Here is a 17,504-nt window from a genome sequence, read left to right on the forward strand (position 1 = left end):
GTAATCTCACTTGTCTAATTTTGCTTTTGTTGCCTATGATTTTGGAGGTCCTATGTAAATAGTTGTTATCCAGACCAATATTAAAGATCTTTTCGCAATTTTTCTGGCTTCAAAAGTGGGAGGATCCTAAAACACTTTCTCAATTTTGTTTCTCTATGAGTGAAGACTGCTTGTGGAATACTAGCTCCAATGTAATAGATGAGCTTATACAAAAATTCTTTGGCAAGGAGGGAAGACCACGTGAGGGGACCATAAGCAGGTGGCCATCAGCAAGGCAGGCAGAGGGGCTTCAGGAGAAACCTCTCACGTCACAACTCAGCTTATAGAGATGAAATCTATCACTCAGCAGGCACTGCTTGCACAAATGAAAGGAGAGTTTTCAGGAACACTTTGGTCTTGGACTTTTAGCTTCTAGAACACTGAGACATGTCTGTTGTTTAAACCAAACAAGAAGAAGAATTCTTACTTCAGCTAAGGTGAGCCATGGTGAACCAAGGTGCAAAACATCCTGCCTTTTTAGTTATAAGTGCCTGAAGATCATTAGTCTTTTAGTTATCTCACTATAGTGAAGAAATTTTTAAAGGCTGAGCTAATGGTTTTCCAATATTCTGGTCCTTTTAAATACTTGAGTAACAAAAGTGACTGTAGCTAATCAACTCATTTATATGTCAGTTTAAACACACAGTCATTCGCATGTGAAGTTGAAGGACACGGGCAAGGAACTACTGCTCATGGATCTGCAAAGATCCTTCACTTTGCTTGGCTGACTCTGCAGCTCCAGGAAAGTGGAGCCAGACTCCAGTGAAACAGAATAAAGTGAACACTTTGCCTCCTCTGCCTTTGCTGCCGTCTGCATTTCACAACTCAGCTTATAGAGATGAAATCTATTACTCGGGAGGTACTGCTTGCACAAATGAAAGATAAATTTTTCTTCCAGATGGGACAGATCAGTGAGACTCATAAAATATTAATGATGAAAGCTCTGGGAATGAGATATGTCCCTGACCATAGGTTACTCTTAACAGTGAAGCACAGTCAGTTAACCCATTTCTTTTTCTGTATGAGATTTCCATCAAGAATGTTATGAAGGGAAAAGAATGCATGATTAAAGATTCGAAAGAGCAAAGATTTGGGGGAAAGGTAATCTTTCTGTCTTTCATTTTCTTTCATGTTTTGTGTTCCTTATGTGACATAAATTTTGCTGAGTGATGTAGTGTGCCTGATTTGATTTTTGAAGCTGTTCATGTACTCATAAGGGAAATTGCCTAGGAATAACGCAGAAAGTACGCATTTCTTATTATATAATTTAACATACACGAGAGCAATAGCTGACATTTATATGACTGAAGTGGTTAATTTATCCAAAAATTAGATATGTGTTGAATGAGTATTCGAAATCAATTATAATAATAAAGAACTTCCCTTTCACTTATTCATATTTTGTTATTTTGCAGACCTTATCTTAACTATTATAAATCAACAGCGATTTCTAGGTTAATACCGCAGTAGATTGTGTACTCAATTACCATTAATTTGAATTTTTTTTAATATGTAGTCTCATTTTATATAGAAACAAAGTTTATATATAAAACTCTCAGGAGTTTGAGACCAGCCTTAGTAAAAGCGAGACCCCCGCTCATTGTAAAATGACCAAAATTAGTTACATGTTGTGGCTGTTGCCTGTAGTCCCCTACTTGGGAGGGTGAGGCAGGAGGATTGCTTGAACCCAGGATTTTGAGGTTGCTGTGAACTAATCATGTCACTGTAGCCTGAGAAGCAGAATGAGACTTTGCCTCAAAAAATAATAATAAATAAATACATACATAAAATAATAAATGTTTACACAGCATCATACTTCAGAATACAGTGTTGGTTCTACTCAGAGGTACCTAAACAGCTAGAGTGGTATCAACTTTTAAAAAATGTAAATAGCATTTTTAAGTAAAATCGGGTAAAGTAGTTCAAAATAACTACATGCATTTCCTCAAACTATAGATACTGAGGAAAATACACAAGGTTTTAAAGCCATGTTATCTGTAGAGAATTTTCTTCAAATATCTTTTGTATTCTGCAGTTTTCTTCTGAATGCCCTTGTTAACATAGTCTAGCAAATATTCAATAGCAAACTTTGTTTTAAGCAATGAATTCATAATGTTGTAGCAGTAACAATGGCTTAAATGTTGTGACCATTTGCATATGATGGAAAATCAATAGAATGGACCAGTGTGTAACAAACTAGGCCATGCACTGAACCTACTTTCTTAAGACTAATAATTCTATGCATAAATGGAATATTATGAAATATATGTAATATATTTAGTAACACAAGCAAAACAGATAGTGACATTAAAAGAGAATTATATGTATGAATCTTTACATTATATTACATAATATAGAATTGAAACATTTAATTTGACTACTTTCAGTGAAACATTCGCTGAGTACAAAGAAATACTCCATGTTAAAATGTACAACCTATATCTTTTATCAATTCAGAAACATTTAATAAATATGAGCATAATACAATTTGACTGAAAATAGCAAATTATCTAGAGTACTTTTTGTTTTATTTTTATCAATAATGAAACAATGAATTGCATTAGTAATATGGAACTTTCTTTTTTTCTAGGGTAGCAACGGGTTCCGTGCAGGACAGATTATGACAACTTCTTTTGTAAGGTGAGAGGGGATATCTAATTCATCTAGTATTCTGAAGGGCTACGAATATTTTTTATGCATTATTTAAAATATCTCATAAGGAAAAATGTCTTGGAGTAGCTACGCATGCCTAAATACAGGGTATTTTCTCATAGGTTTTACACATGAGAACAGTTGTCTTTGTTCGATACTGTGACTTTCACCAATACTGTAGAAGATGTTATTTGGGCATTTCTGAGTACAAGCATGTAACTTGATATTTTTTTTAGAAACTAGAAATGTACTGCCCAAAGAAGAAAAACAAGTCATAGGACAAAACTAAAATCTTCTAATAAAACCAATACAAGTAAGGCATCTCCCAGCGAGTTCACACACATCTATAGGCATAGAAACACATATACAGATGTTAATATTTTTAATTTTCTCCTAAAATACATTAGACTAATTTAGTTCTCATGAACTTTCTGGTCTCTTGTGTTAATGTTATAAGTAATGTCGTTCAACATTGATTCTAAGAGTTAGAAATTATCCTTGTATTGTAAGTTAGTTAGATTTACTCAAATATTTACCACTTCCCCCCCATTTCTTCTTATAAGACCTTGCATCTTATTTATCTGCCAGAAGTATATTCTTGAGAATTTCCTTTCCTAAGAACTTTTCATTTTTTCCTTGTTTGAGAGTATTTGTATTTTGTTTTTAATCTCAAAAAATTATTTTCATAAGCTTTGAGTCTAGATTGTTAGCAATTTTTTCTTGCACCACTGAAGATTTTATTCTGTTGTTTTCTGGCTTTCATTTATTACTGGAAAGTAAATTGTTTGTCTGATTGTTAAATCAGTGAGGCTAATTTGCTATTTCTCCTTGCTTTGCTTGAACCTGGACCTTCTGATACTCATTATCAGGACTATGTGTATCGTATGTGTCTCACTTTAGATTGGGTGGCCTTCCTGAAACAGAGAGCGAACGTTTTAAAATGTACCTTCTTCCACATTTCTGCATTTTCCACGTCTCTTAATTTTTTTCCGTATCATTTCATTTCTTCTCTACTCTTTGAATCCATGTTCAGTTCTCGGATTTGATGTATATTTGTAACTTATTTTATTCTCTCAATTTTTTATTATTTTTGTGCTAAGAAATAGCGTGCATTAATTCACGTTTCAGGTCTTAAATAGGATGCATTTTTATTTTTCATTCTTAGTTTTGTTTTTGTTTTTCTCCAGGAAGCAATAAAGACTGAATTTCTTTACAGGCTCTGTGTCTCTCGTGAGATTTATTTCTCATTTTGTGAGGAGCGTGGGTAACTCATATTATACTTTCCAGGATGGGTAGCCCGTTACATTTATCTTCTGCCCTGTGTTCCCCACAAGGGAGTCAAAAGGGAACCTACAGCATTCTAAGGTTGGGTGGGAATTCTCACACTGAAAGTGGCTTTGCTGATTACTGACCTGTCAGCGTTCCTGTTTTTACTTTAATATTGGTCTTTATAGATTTTTTTTCTTTCATGATGGATCAGAAATTCTTATAAAGTATGTACATGTGTGTGTATACATAATTTTGTTTTTATTCCGCCATTATAAAATTTATCCTGCTTATACAGATACAATATACTAAATTAAAGGGGAAAAAAAGCATTTTTGATTTCCAAAGATGCTAAAAGTTCTATTTCTAAAGATTCTTTGCATTTTGCAGACAATGTAAATAGTGTTATTTTTCTTCTTTGACTTAACTTCAATAACTGACTTCTACTAACACTTTATTTCAAACTAATTTCCTCCCTCCACAAGTCTCCAATCTTTTCTTTCCATAATTCTGATATGTTTTCGTTACTTCTTTTTCTTCCCTGAGGCTAAGTCTTTATCACATTAATCTTATTAAACTATTAGGCCCTGTCAACAGAGAAAATGAGTATGATCTTTGATTGACTGTGCCTTTGAAGATAATAAATATAATCTGTGTTCCTCTTCTAGTTTTTAGACTCCTCAAACACATAACACTATGTATTACTTTGTTAACTTTGTGACTTTTGTACTTATCATTAATACAGAATATTTAACTAATTAGGTGATTCACAAGTTGTCCATTCAGGATCTTTAATGAAGTTAGCCATATACGATATTAAAAAGGGGTTAGGGTGGCACCTATGGCTCAAAGGAGTAGGGCACCAGCCCCATATGCAGAAGGTGGTGGGTTCAAATCCAGCCCCGGCCAAAAAGTGCAAGAAAGAAAGAAAGAAAGAAAAGGGATTAAAATTGGAAAAGACCTATCTACAAGTTTTTTCTTTATCTTTGTTAGGGATATATAGATTACACAGCAGTTATTGCAAAAATTGCAAAAGCTTCTGTTGTGGACAGAAGCTTGGGCCGGGCATGGTGGCTCATGCCTATAATGCACTCTAGGGGGCCAAGGTGGATGGATTGCTTCACCTCAGGAGTTTGATATCAGTCTTATCAAGAGTGAGATCCTGTATCTACAAAAATGAGAAAAGTAGCCAGCGTTGTGGCCAGTGTATATAATCCCAGCTACTTGGGAGACTGAGGTTGCTGTGAGCTATGATGATGCCACAGCATTCTATCCATGGTGACAGGGTAGATTCTGTCAAAAACAAACAAACAAAATCCTTCTGTTGACTGAATTTGAAAGCTGGCACTTTTACACTGGTTTAAATCAAGCTGAGCACAATGGCTCACACATGAAATCTTAGCACTCTGGGAAGCTAAGGCAGGTGGGTTGCTTAAACTCAGGAGTCTTGAGACCAGCCTGAGCAAGAGTAAGATCCTGTCTCTACTAAAAGTAGAAAAACTAGCCAGGCATAGTGGCAGGCACCTGTATTCCTATCTACTCACTGGAGCCCAAGAGACTAAGGTTGCTATGAGCTATGATGATGCCCGGCACTCTATCCAGGGTGGCAGCATAAATAAAAAATAAATCAGCCAGATTCATCCATAAAAAAGAGTTTCATAACATTATGTGCTATGATTTTTAATATAATTTTGCACTTTAAAATATTACCTACATTTAATTTCTATTTTTTTCAAAAACACTACTGTGAAAATGCCATTATAAAAACATTCATTTCATAATAGGCTGTTTTGGAGAGGAGGAGGAATTTTCAAACGTAAGTTTCTTCTCATAGCTTTTTATTTTTTTAATTTTCTCAATGGTGTCCTATCACAGTTAGAATTCCTGGCAGTCTATCTTCCTAAATATTTGTAGTATATGTTGTTCATTTTTCCTTTTGCTATATTTTGGCATAGAACTCTTAAGTTACGTGTTCTACTTATACCCAAGGAAAGCCAAAGAGTTAATGACAAAGTACCAAGAAGAAAATCTATTTTATTCAAACCCAGTTGAATTAACCAGCTTTATAGGAGATATATTAGTGGGCTGGTGTGCACTATAGAATTCAGTGTTAGCCAGAGAAAATTTTAACTTTCATAACATTTTCGTTACGGCAGATATGTCATCCTATATTATCACTACACAATTTCTAATAAAGAAAACTCTTTGGAAATTAGACAGTCATTCCTCAACTTTTTGCTTCATGTCTTTACACAACATTAAGAGTAGTGAACCATTTTCAGGTAAAAATGACTTTGTTTTGATCTAAGTATGATAAAATGTATGGGCTACTTAACCTCCCCAAGAGATTATTACCAAAATTATGCTGTGATTCTTCAAACATTCAACCTCAAGAGTGGTTCGTGTGGCTCAACGAGTAGGGTGCCAGCCCCATATATTGGAGGTGGTGGGTTCAAACCCGGCCCTGCCCCCCTCCCAAAAAAAATTAGAACTTAAAATAAATTATACCAAAAAACTTGAATGGACACTGTTAATTTAAAGCCCTTCACTTCTATGTTTTTATGTTCCATAGAAATTGTTGCTTTATATAAAATTGGCAAATAAATATTTACTTATGGATGAAATAAATGAATACTAATATTCTTGCATGTGGAATAGGGACTGAGTAAGCCCATTTTTCACTTCTTAAATAAAAAGGCTGACAATGACTTTCCTTTCTTGAAAAGAAATGAAAGTATATACATCAGTTATGGGTTTGAGATATTTAGACCTGTGCAGAAGTGTTAAGTCACGAAGGACGAACTACGATTTTTCTGTAGGAATAACGGCTATTCCCAGTATGGAGAGACGTTGCAGAAAGGAAAGCGGCAGTGAACTTAGTACTGTTTTAATTTTTATTGATTTTTTTTATTGGTCTTTGATACTGGTGAACTCTTTCATTTATCGAGCTTTAACCTAGGTGGTTAAGTCTGCAATATTTTCATGCTCATTAATATTAAATCATATTACAGGCTTCCTCTATGTGGCCATTAAGGGAAGATTTCTAGCAAAGACTATAATCTTTTTACTCCCACAATCATATTTATTTCAACTTCAGTATCATTTCTATAGATGTAAGCATCATGCAAATTGTGCACAGGACACAACCAGTTGGCCTAAGATTTTAACATGTACAAACCCACATACAAATTTTTATTTTGTCACTTAACAGTCATATGATGTCAACAGATTATTTAAGTTTTCAAGTCACTTTTGTTGTGTTATTTACACCTCTGGTCATCTCTTTTCTTCTTTCCTTTACAAGTTAATTTTATGTAGTTGATATCTGAAACATAGGGGAAAAAAAACTTGATGTATTTGTGCACTTTTTATGTATATATATATATATATATTTATTGAATGGTAACTATGTACATTAATGTAATTCTGGGGTACAGTGTGGTGTTTTTGCATACAAATTGAAACATTTCCATCAAACTGGTTAACATAGCCTTCATGTCATTTCTTAGTTATTGTGTTAAAACGTTCGGATTCTACTTTTAGAAAGATTCACTTGTACCCTTGTTTTTTAATAAGCACAACAAACATTTGCCCAAGTCAATTACTACTTGTAATTAAGGAAGTTGGTGATTGTCATTATATAGTTGTTTCTATACTGTCCATCCAAATATGGTCAGACACAATTAAAATGAACCCCTAGATCACTCTGTAATCATTATACTGTCACAGTTCTTTTTAATGTTAATGAGTTGCACACATTCATCAATGAATAAACAGAAAACTCTGAGCTAGAATCCAACTGGAACATATCTATTCTGCAAAGTTCCTCATTAGGTGTAAATAAAGTGTCCTCACTAATGTGCCCATGGGCAACAGTATTAAAGTAGACAGGATAAAATTTAAGTGAAGGCTCCCTCTTCACTTAAAAAATAAATCTAAAAAAAATTTTATAATCTTCAAGAAATGATGAAACAGGTCCTCCTCCCTACATTTTTTTTGAGACCTAGGCTGCTGACACCTTTTCAAGGGAGGAAATTGTGATTAAGGAGATAAGCCAAAGGAGAAGTTTGAATTCTTATGTTGTTAAAAGATTCCATGATGCTGGGTTTTTAGCAGGCAGGCCAGATCTCTGTCCAAGTACTTTAAAAGTAGTTTTTGTGTGTATATATATATATATATATATATTACATCAGTTCAATTTCTTACTCTGACATCAGCTAAATAAACTGCTCTCATTTACTTCCATTTAGTTCACATTTCTATTTCAGATTATATAAAAAGGATATAATATATATATGTATGTATGTATATATATAGAGAGAGAGATAGAGAGTCCAAAAGTCATAATAAAATCAGCACTATATCAGCAATCTGTCTATTACAGCTGTTCTCATAAGCAATAGCAAGTCCATGTTTGAACTGGTTATACTCTGACTTTTAATAGGGTTTTCTTTCCCAAGGCTCACTCCACTTTTCATCTGTGTCTTTTTTGACCTGCTATTTTAACATGTCAATTTTCCTTAAACTATAACAAGTTCTGACAGGGCTGATGAACATTTTTAATCTATTGAGTCATTATATTTGTTTGACCTTAATGCTAAACAAATAGAACTGTGTAGTGTAGATTGAATATTACTAATCTGAAAATGCAATATCCAAAATGCTCTAAAATCAGAAACATTTTAAATGCCAACATGATGCAAAAAGGAAATGTTCATTGCAGCATTTCAAATTCTGGATGTTCAGATTAGTGATGCTGAACAGCTAAGTAAAATTTCAAAATCTGAAAAAATAAAAAATCCAAAATATTTCTTGTCCCAAACATTTTGGATAAGAGATATTCAACCTACTGATATAACAATATATACTATTGATATAAAAGTAGTTTGAAGCTTATATAATCACATTTCTAGTAATAAAGAGTGATAAAAATATTCCACGTGAATTGCTTTTATGTTAAGAAGGTATAATATGCTTTCATTGCATATGATTTTGACTTAGATTTTGTCAATAAGTTCAATAGTTTACTTATTAATAGTCTACTTGGTGGTTGGCATGTAAGTAGATTTGGAAATGCTAAGAATAGTATAACCTTTTTATATAATCCGAAATAGAAATGTGAACTAAATGGAAGTAAATGGAGAGCAGTTTATTCAGCTGATGTCAGAGTAAGAAATTGAACTGATGTAATTTTTGGTGTCTGCCAAGTTCTAGTTACTTTATCTCATTTAATGGAAGAAATAACCCTTGAATTCAGGTGTTAATGTGTCAATTTTAAAGTTAAGAAGCCAAGGTTTAATAATATGCCTAAAATCACATAGCCAGTAAGTAGAAAATGTAGGATAGAAATCCAGATCATTCTGGCTTTCTCACTATCTCTCGAAAGCAGGTGCGGAAAGGAGACGATGTTTGGAGTTGTTTTTGTGGATAAACAGGAGTTTAGTAAGCAGCCAAAGAGAAAGAAATTCCAGGTACAGAAAATAAGGGAAACAAAGCCACACGTGATGCGGTAAATGACATAATTTTGGAATAGAAGTGAATTTAGGTTCTGTTAGCTATAGTATTAATTTCTGGAATAGAATCCCTGAAAAATAGACTGGAGATATAGGTTAGAACCAAGTTGTTACATCTAACATGGAATGACAAAAAGTATAAATTATCAAAAGTTTTCTGATGGTTAAAAATAATTATAGTAGGGCAGCACCCATAGCTCAGTGGGTAGAATGCCAGCCACATACACCCAGGCTGGGGGGTTTGAACACAGCCAGGGCCAGGTGGACAACAGTGACAACTGCAATAAAAAAAAAAACTGGGAATTATGGTGGGTGCCTGTGGTCCCAGCTGCTTGAGCAGCTGAGGCAGGAGAATCTCTTAAGCCCAAGAATTTGAGGTTGCTATGAGCTATGACGAAACAGCCCTCTCCTGAGAGTGACATAGTGAAATTCTGTCTCAAAAATAATAATAATAATAATAATAGATCAGATCTTAGCAGATAATGCTAATGACAGCTTGGAGAAGGAACTAAAGAAATTAGTGATTTGGGGTACAGACATTAATTAAAATCTTTTTGCAACAAATGTGGGCAAAAGATGATCTAGTTCGAAGAAAAATATATTAGTCAAAAATTGGGTTTCTGAGGCTGAGCAATCTTGTTAAATCATCTATTCTAGAATTGTTTTGAGCATTTAATATGAATTTTTTCTAAAGCAGTTGTTCCTGTATCTGATAAATTTTAAACTTTCAAAAATATTAAACATTTTTATTCTATTTTAGAAATAGAAAAATGAATGTATTTATTTAAAACATTTCTTGAAGACTTTTTGTGCCAGGAACTCTTCTAAGAAGTGGGCTACTGCAGAGAACAGTAACAACAACAAAATAATTCCTTTCTCTCAAGAGACTTACAGACCAGAGTGGGGGACGTAATTGATTAAAAAAAGAAAAAGAAATGCCACAGACATTTCTGAACTAGAACTGACATGCTGCATTTGGGGCTGTAGGTGTCATAAGTGAGAGCAACAGATAAAAGAGCTAAGAATGATGCTGAGATTTCTACCTCAGGCAGAAGTGCAAAGGCATTGAATTGTTGTTAGCCAAAACAAGAAAGCAGATTGAAGATGACACATGAGCAGAGTTGTGGAGAGGGACAGAATGTGAATTTGGTCTAGAACACTCTGAGATACAGATGTCTATATGTCCAAGTAAAGATGGTAGGATCAGATCATTGGTATCTATCAAAGATTTGCTGGAATAGGAAACAATTTTGTTTGAATTATGCTTGTATCTCCCCCCAACCACCAGCAGAATTCTGGGACATGCTGAGCTGAACGTGTGCTCAAAAGCTTTGTTATGGAAAATGGTTGATGTATATTTTGCAGAAAATTTTATCTGTAACATTATGACTAATTTTTAATAAGATTATGATCAATTCCTTTAGCTTCTCATCTTTAATATTATTTGACTAAATTTCCTCTCAGACAGGTGCAGTCAAACCTGGACTTGTTTGTCAAATTTGGGTTTGCAGGTTCCCCTGGGTAGGAGCAGTATTAATTGCCCTTCCTTTCTAATTATAGCTCTGATAAACAGAGATAATTATTAAACAGAGTATGAGTTGATATTTAATTAGAATTGAAAAGACTCTTTAATAAGGGACTTTGTGCTTCTTCAGTAGAGATATTATATTCATATTTGTGTCTTAATGATTTACACAGGTACGTAATAGGCACAAAAGATGTAACAAATTAAGAAATGAAAAGGGAAAAATGTAATGAAGTAAATAGGGAAATAGATAAATAAAACCAAATTATTTTTATTCTGTACATGATCTTATCAGAATAAAATTACTCAACTATATGATTCAGAAAATAACTTCTGATATTAAAATTTGGCTGTATTGAAAACAAGTGAATATGTCTTGATAAGGTCTCATAAGGAGAGACCTCTTACGTAGATAACATGACCATTTTCCATTCAAATTTCAAAACCAGAGAATGACTATTGAAAAGTGATTATACTGTACAGCAGAAACTACTTTTTTCATTAAACAAAGCTATTTCTATGGAGAAAAATAATATACTGAAACTACATTATTCAAACTTATTTTACCAATTATTGTTAAATTCTCTGGCAGTGAGAAATAGTCCAAATTACTTCTAGAACTTTGATTTTTGTTTATCCACTTGATCCGCTGCATTTATAAACATTATAAGATTGTAGCTACTTCCATAAAAATTGGGATAATCCTAAATAAATTATACACCTTATTTTTCTCAGTTTTTTTTCATTTGCATAATTAGGTTTCAAAGGGCATACCCTCGTATAAAGTGGTCTATAACCAAATTGTCAAATTTCCACTTTTAATCATTTATCTATGGCTCTGTATTCAGGAACTAATTTATGGATTTAATTTTCTCATTTTAATTTCTTTGTCCTTTCCAAATTAATCTTTAATTTCAAAATTTGCACAATAAAACCAGGTTGAGGTCTCCCATTTTATGACGAAATCAACAAGAAACTTCTTTGAACCCACAAAGAAGGAAGATTGTGCTATGATTTGGAGTGTGGTCCCTAAAATCAGCTTCCTAAGTTTAAATCCCACCTCCATCACTTACAATTTGTATATGTTTAAGGAAATCATTTAATCTAAGTAACCTCACCTGCATACATGTAAAATTACAATGATTATAATGGCTCCTGTCGCAAATTTATTCTGAATATGAGAATTATGGCATATAAAGTTTTTCACATAATGCCTGGTTCATGCTAATAGCTCAGTGTGCCACTTGTGTGTCCATTGAGATCATCTGATTTTAATGTTCAGATTTCTGCTAAAAGAGCATCAGGCATTTTACTATTTCTTGTCTTAATCAGTTCAGCCATTTAACATCTTCTGTACATTTCAGTCTTATGTCCATCACAATGTCAAATACTGCAGACAGTAATTGGAAAATGGACTATATGATCAGTGTTTAGACTCAAGTTTGAATGATGAAGCAATAAAAAAGTACAATAATTACATGTAGAATAAAAATATAAATAAATGAGAATATGTAATGAAAGACATTAGATGATTCCCTAGTTACAATACAGATTTCCTCCCACTTGTTTCCTTCCTCAGAGCTTTTGTTTACATAAGCTACTTCTGTTCCCAGACTCCAAAATCTCCAGGCACTTGTATTGAAATCTCACAGGACTTCTGCATAGGACATAGCAAACAGAATAGCAAGATAGTGTCTTATTATAAGAAAAAATCTTCTTTGAGGTTCTACTAAAGATTTCTCTAATTATAATTAAAGAAATTATTTTGTCTATGTTCTCAAATGGTAAATTAAAAATTAAATCTCTATTCAAAACCATGAGTAATAATCTCTGAGCTACCTCTCTGTATCTTCATTTTTTGGTCTATAGGCAGTAGACTATGAGAAAAAAAAATTCTGTAGAAAGATAGTGTAAGTCACTGTTAATGGTGAGATGATGAACAAGTTTCAAGTTACACACCTGACCCAAATAAAGTAGGGATCACTTCTGTCTCCAGTGAAGGTCACATCAGGCAGTATTTTATAATGGGAGCATTGCTTGTGCTTCTGAGATAAGGGTTTGGAGTATCTGAGCAGACATACAGTATGGTGTTGAGGATAGAGCACTTTCCATTACTAGGGCAAGACAATGCAAAAGAATTTGAAATTTTTGCTGTTAGCAGATGGAGTCATGGTTTGTTTCACGTTTAGGAGTGATATAGTCAGATTTGTTTTAAGAAAAACTGTTCAGGCTTGGTGCCTGTAGCTCAGCAGCTAGGGTGCCAGCCACATACACTGGAGTTGGTGGGTTCAAATCCAGCCTGGGCCTGCCAAACAATGACAACTACAACCAAACCAAAAAAAAAAAAAACAAAACAAAAAAAATAGCAGGGCGTTTTTGCAGGCACCTGTAGTCCCAGCTACTTGGGAGGTTGAAGCAAGAGAATCGCTTAAGCCCAAGAGTTTGAGGTTGCTGTGAGCTGTAACACCATGGCACTGTACCGAGGGTGACATAGTGAGACTCTGTCTCAAAAACAAAAAAGACTATCCAGAGGTATGTGGCAGAGGGATCAAAATGATTCAAGATATTCTCTAGAGAACAGCTGTTAGTGGAACAGTTTTAACAAGTGTGTTATATATTTTGCTCAGTAGATACACTGGCTTTCAAAGGCTGAAAAACTTACGTTTATCTCAGGTTAATGAAGAGCATATAAAATCCAATATTATTGTCACTATAAGTGATTACTATGCATGATATTGAGAAAAAAATAGTGTACATATACGGTACTTTTCTAGGAATTATAGACCATCATCATTTTAAAGATGAGTTAGCAAAGTGAACTTTAGCATAGTCAGATTTCTGGAAAATTATAGTAAAATGTATACTGATGGCTATGGGGCACTGAAAGATTTTGAACTATTTTATAAACTATGAAATAACATATTATGCTTAATATACTTCAGTGTTACAAGTATTCACATAAGTTCAGAAATCTGACTAATAATTAAAAGAGATAGTTTCAAATAACCAGAATATTTGAATAGGATCACAATAGATAGAATTAATCAGATAGAAAATAGTTAATATGTGTGTGTAATTAACCTACATTTTATGTTAATGGCTCTCAACATATGAATTTCATAAATATTATGCATATATTAAAATACATTTTTATATTCTGTTGCATGTGAAAGAAATATGGTATGTTGTACTATACTAATCAATGTAAGTAAATCTTAAATTTTAGAGTAATGCCCAGTATAGTGGCTCATGACTGTAATCCTAGAGTTTGGGGGGGCCAAGGCAGGAGGATCCCTCAAGCTCAGGAGTTCGAGAACAGCCTTAGCAATACTAAGAGCCCACATCTCTACTAAAAATAGAAAAACTAGGTAGGCACTGTGGTAGGCACCTAGTCCCAACTAGCTGGGAGGCTGAAGGAAGAGGGCTGCTTAAACCCAAAAGTTTGAGGTTGCTGTGCGCTGCGACACCACAGCACTTTACCCAGGGCAACAAATCAATCAATCAACCGATCAATCAATAATTATTAGGTAGCCTATGAAGGACGAATGAGAAACCAATGGTTTTCTAAATTTTAATTTTCAAAATAAGAACATAAAATTATTTTTAAAAAGTTTCTGAGTTCGGCAACACCTGTGGCTCAAAGGGGTAGGGCAGTGGCCCCATATGCCAGGAGTGATGGGTTCAAACCCAGCCCCAAACAACAACTGCAAAAACAAAAAGAAAAGAAAAGTTTCTCAGTTGATGGGCCTTTGAAATAAAAAAGTAAAAATTTCCAACTATTTTTAAATAATGCTTTATTCTAGGGTATCAAAACTATGGCTTTTCACAATACCTGGGATACAGCAAAAGTTTTTATAATGCTTAGTATCAGAAGAGCCAATAGCTAGGAAAAAAATCCAGGAATATACTTCCCTCTCAGGTCTCTCTGCAGCCTTTTCTGCTTCCATTATGACGCTGTCTATTCACTTTGCTTATGAAGTCAGATGTAGTATCATTGTGATAAATCCTTTATTTCCTCAAGGTTTCCTAGTAATGGTACATTTACAGATTCTTGTTACTATTACAATAAGAATGTGGTGATGTTCAATGATAATATGCTGAAAACTGTTTAATAATGATTTTAGAAATGGAATGCAGACTGAAATAGGTATTATCCTCATACCCACCACCACCCTAACAGGGCCCTCTTGCCTGTCCACCCACCCACCAGCCATGACTATTCCTTCTCCCCATGCATACTTTCTGTGAGAATTCCCTTCCACTGAGTAAATGGCACCACACACACGTTTCATTTCGTTATTGCTATTTTAATTAGAAAGAATGCTTTTTAGTAATGCTCTGGACTCTGGAGGAATTAGAATCACACACACTGAAAGAGCTAAGAAAGCTTACTTAACTAAGTTCTCAACAGCAATATCTCAGATACACTTAAATTTCTTGGCGGAGATTACTGGAGGTGCTGACAGCAAATGCTAAACAACTTATAATAATGTTACATCCAATACACAAGAACATGTTACAAGATTAAAGAGAGTTGGCAGTAAGTATTATAAATATGATTACTCTTTGACCCAGCAATTTTACTTGTAGGATGATATCCAAAACTTATGCACAAAGGTATATTGCAAGAATCTTTTTTACACAAAGATGTAAGAACTTTTTAAAATTTTTCTTTAGTTTATTTTGTTTTGTTTGAGATAGGATCTGATTCTGTTTTCCCAGCTAGAGCTGAGTGGATCATCAGAGCTCAGTGCAAGCTGAAACTCCTGGGTTCCAGCAAACCTCCTGCCTCAGCCTTCAAGTCAGCTGTGATACAAGCCTATACCACCAGTCCTTGATCTATTGTTTGTAGAGATAGCGATTCTCTCTATGTTGCTCAAACTAGTCTCCAACTCTAGGACACAAGTGATCCTCTCACTTCAGGTTCCCAAAATGCTAGGATTACAGGCATGAGCGCTCAGCCAAGAATTTTAACTGTAGCATTTGTATAGTAAAGAATATTTGGAACTGACTTACATGTACATTTATAGGGAGAGGATTAAATAAATACTATTTGTAGTAGAAATTTAAATTATCAATTTAAAAGAGTTAGTGTTCCAATTTGTGCTGACATGGAAAAATTTCCAAGCTATATTAGATCATAATGTCCAACTTCATAGCAAAAGTTTAGTTATTATATCTCAATCAAGAAGCAGAACAATTAAGCAAAGTATGCACTTCAACCATTGACACAGTTTGGCCATCTTAATGGTGGCTTGTGTATGCTGGCAGTAAAGAAGACTGGAAAGCAATTGGTGCTGAAATACCAAAAGGTGTTTTCTTCACAGCTTACTGGGAATTAAATATTTTTGTTGACAAGAAGTGGTCCAAAGCCTGGTAGTGAGTTGGGACAAGGTCTGGTGAATATGGTAGATGAGAGAGAGTTTCCAAGTCCAGCCTCTGTAGTTGGAGCTGTGTGTATTGTTTGTGGGACACATGGTGGGACACTGTCCTGAAGAAGGATTGACCTATCTCTATTGACCAATCTTAGCTGCTTAATCACAAGCATCCTCCTCATTTTGTCCAAGTGGTTGTCATAGACATCCACTGTAAGTGATGGGCCAGGTTTCATTGAAGCTGTAGTGGATAACACCAGCATAGGACTCCCCACACAGACACATTAGCTTTTTCTGTTGTTTATTTGTTGATGAATATTTGGTTTGGGACAGTGTTTTGCTACTTCAGGTTTTTGTAAGCATTGTGCTGAACACTTGTGATTGTCAATAAAAATCCATTTTTCATCACACATTAACAATATGGCATAGAAATGAGTTCAACTTTATGTTGTGACATCAAAGAAAAGCACTCTTTGAGATGTCTCTTTTGACACTCATTTAATTCATGTGGAGCTCATCTGTCCAGCTCCTTTACCTTGCTGATTCGTTTCAAATGGTCCAGTAATGTTGGAATAGTAACATCAAACCTTGCCGCTAATTCACATGTATGTTTACATGAATACACATCAACTACAGCTTTCAGCTCAACCACCTTGGTCTTAGGATCTCTATGTAATTTTTTTTATTAAATAATATTACTGCACATTAATACTATCATGAGATACAGTGTGTTGTTTCCATATACAATTTGAAATACTTTCATCCAATTGGCCAACATAGCCATCATGTCATTCTTATAATTGTGTTAAGACATTTATATTCAACATTTAGAAAGATTCACATGTACCCTTATAGGATGAATCATAGGCATGATCCCCACAATCACCCTTCCCATCCTTCCCCCTCCCCTCCCTTCCCTCTCCCTTTTCCCTATATTCTTGGACTACAATTGGATTATAGCTTTCCTACAGATAGTTAACAATTAGTTTCATAATAGAGTTGAGTACATTGGATACTTTTTCTTCCATTCTTGAGATACTTTGCTGAGAAGAATATTTTCCAGCTCCATCCATGTAAACATGAAGGAGGTAAAGTCTCCATCTTTCTTTGTGGCTGCATAGTATTCCATGGTGT

At 34.3% G+C, this 17,504-nt stretch overlaps 1 protein-coding gene across 1 annotated transcript in view; it reads left to right on the forward strand.

Annotated features, from left to right (window-relative positions):
* Positions 1 to 17,504, forward strand: part of MGAT4C (MGAT4 family member C) — a 719,505-nt gene that overhangs the window by 667,005 nt on the left and 34,996 nt on the right. The window contains exon 4 of the mRNA XM_003783377.3: positions 2,630 to 2,679. The gene's annotated coding sequence lies outside the window, so the exon portion shown is untranslated. The remainder of the gene's footprint in view (positions 1 to 2,629; positions 2,680 to 17,504) is intronic.

This window comes from Otolemur garnettii, unplaced genomic scaffold, assembly GCF_000181295.1.
Source record: "Otolemur garnettii isolate 467f Iridium unplaced genomic scaffold, OtoGar3 scaffold00007, whole genome shotgun sequence".
NCBI lineage: Eukaryota > Metazoa > Chordata > Mammalia > Primates > Galagidae > Otolemur > Otolemur garnettii.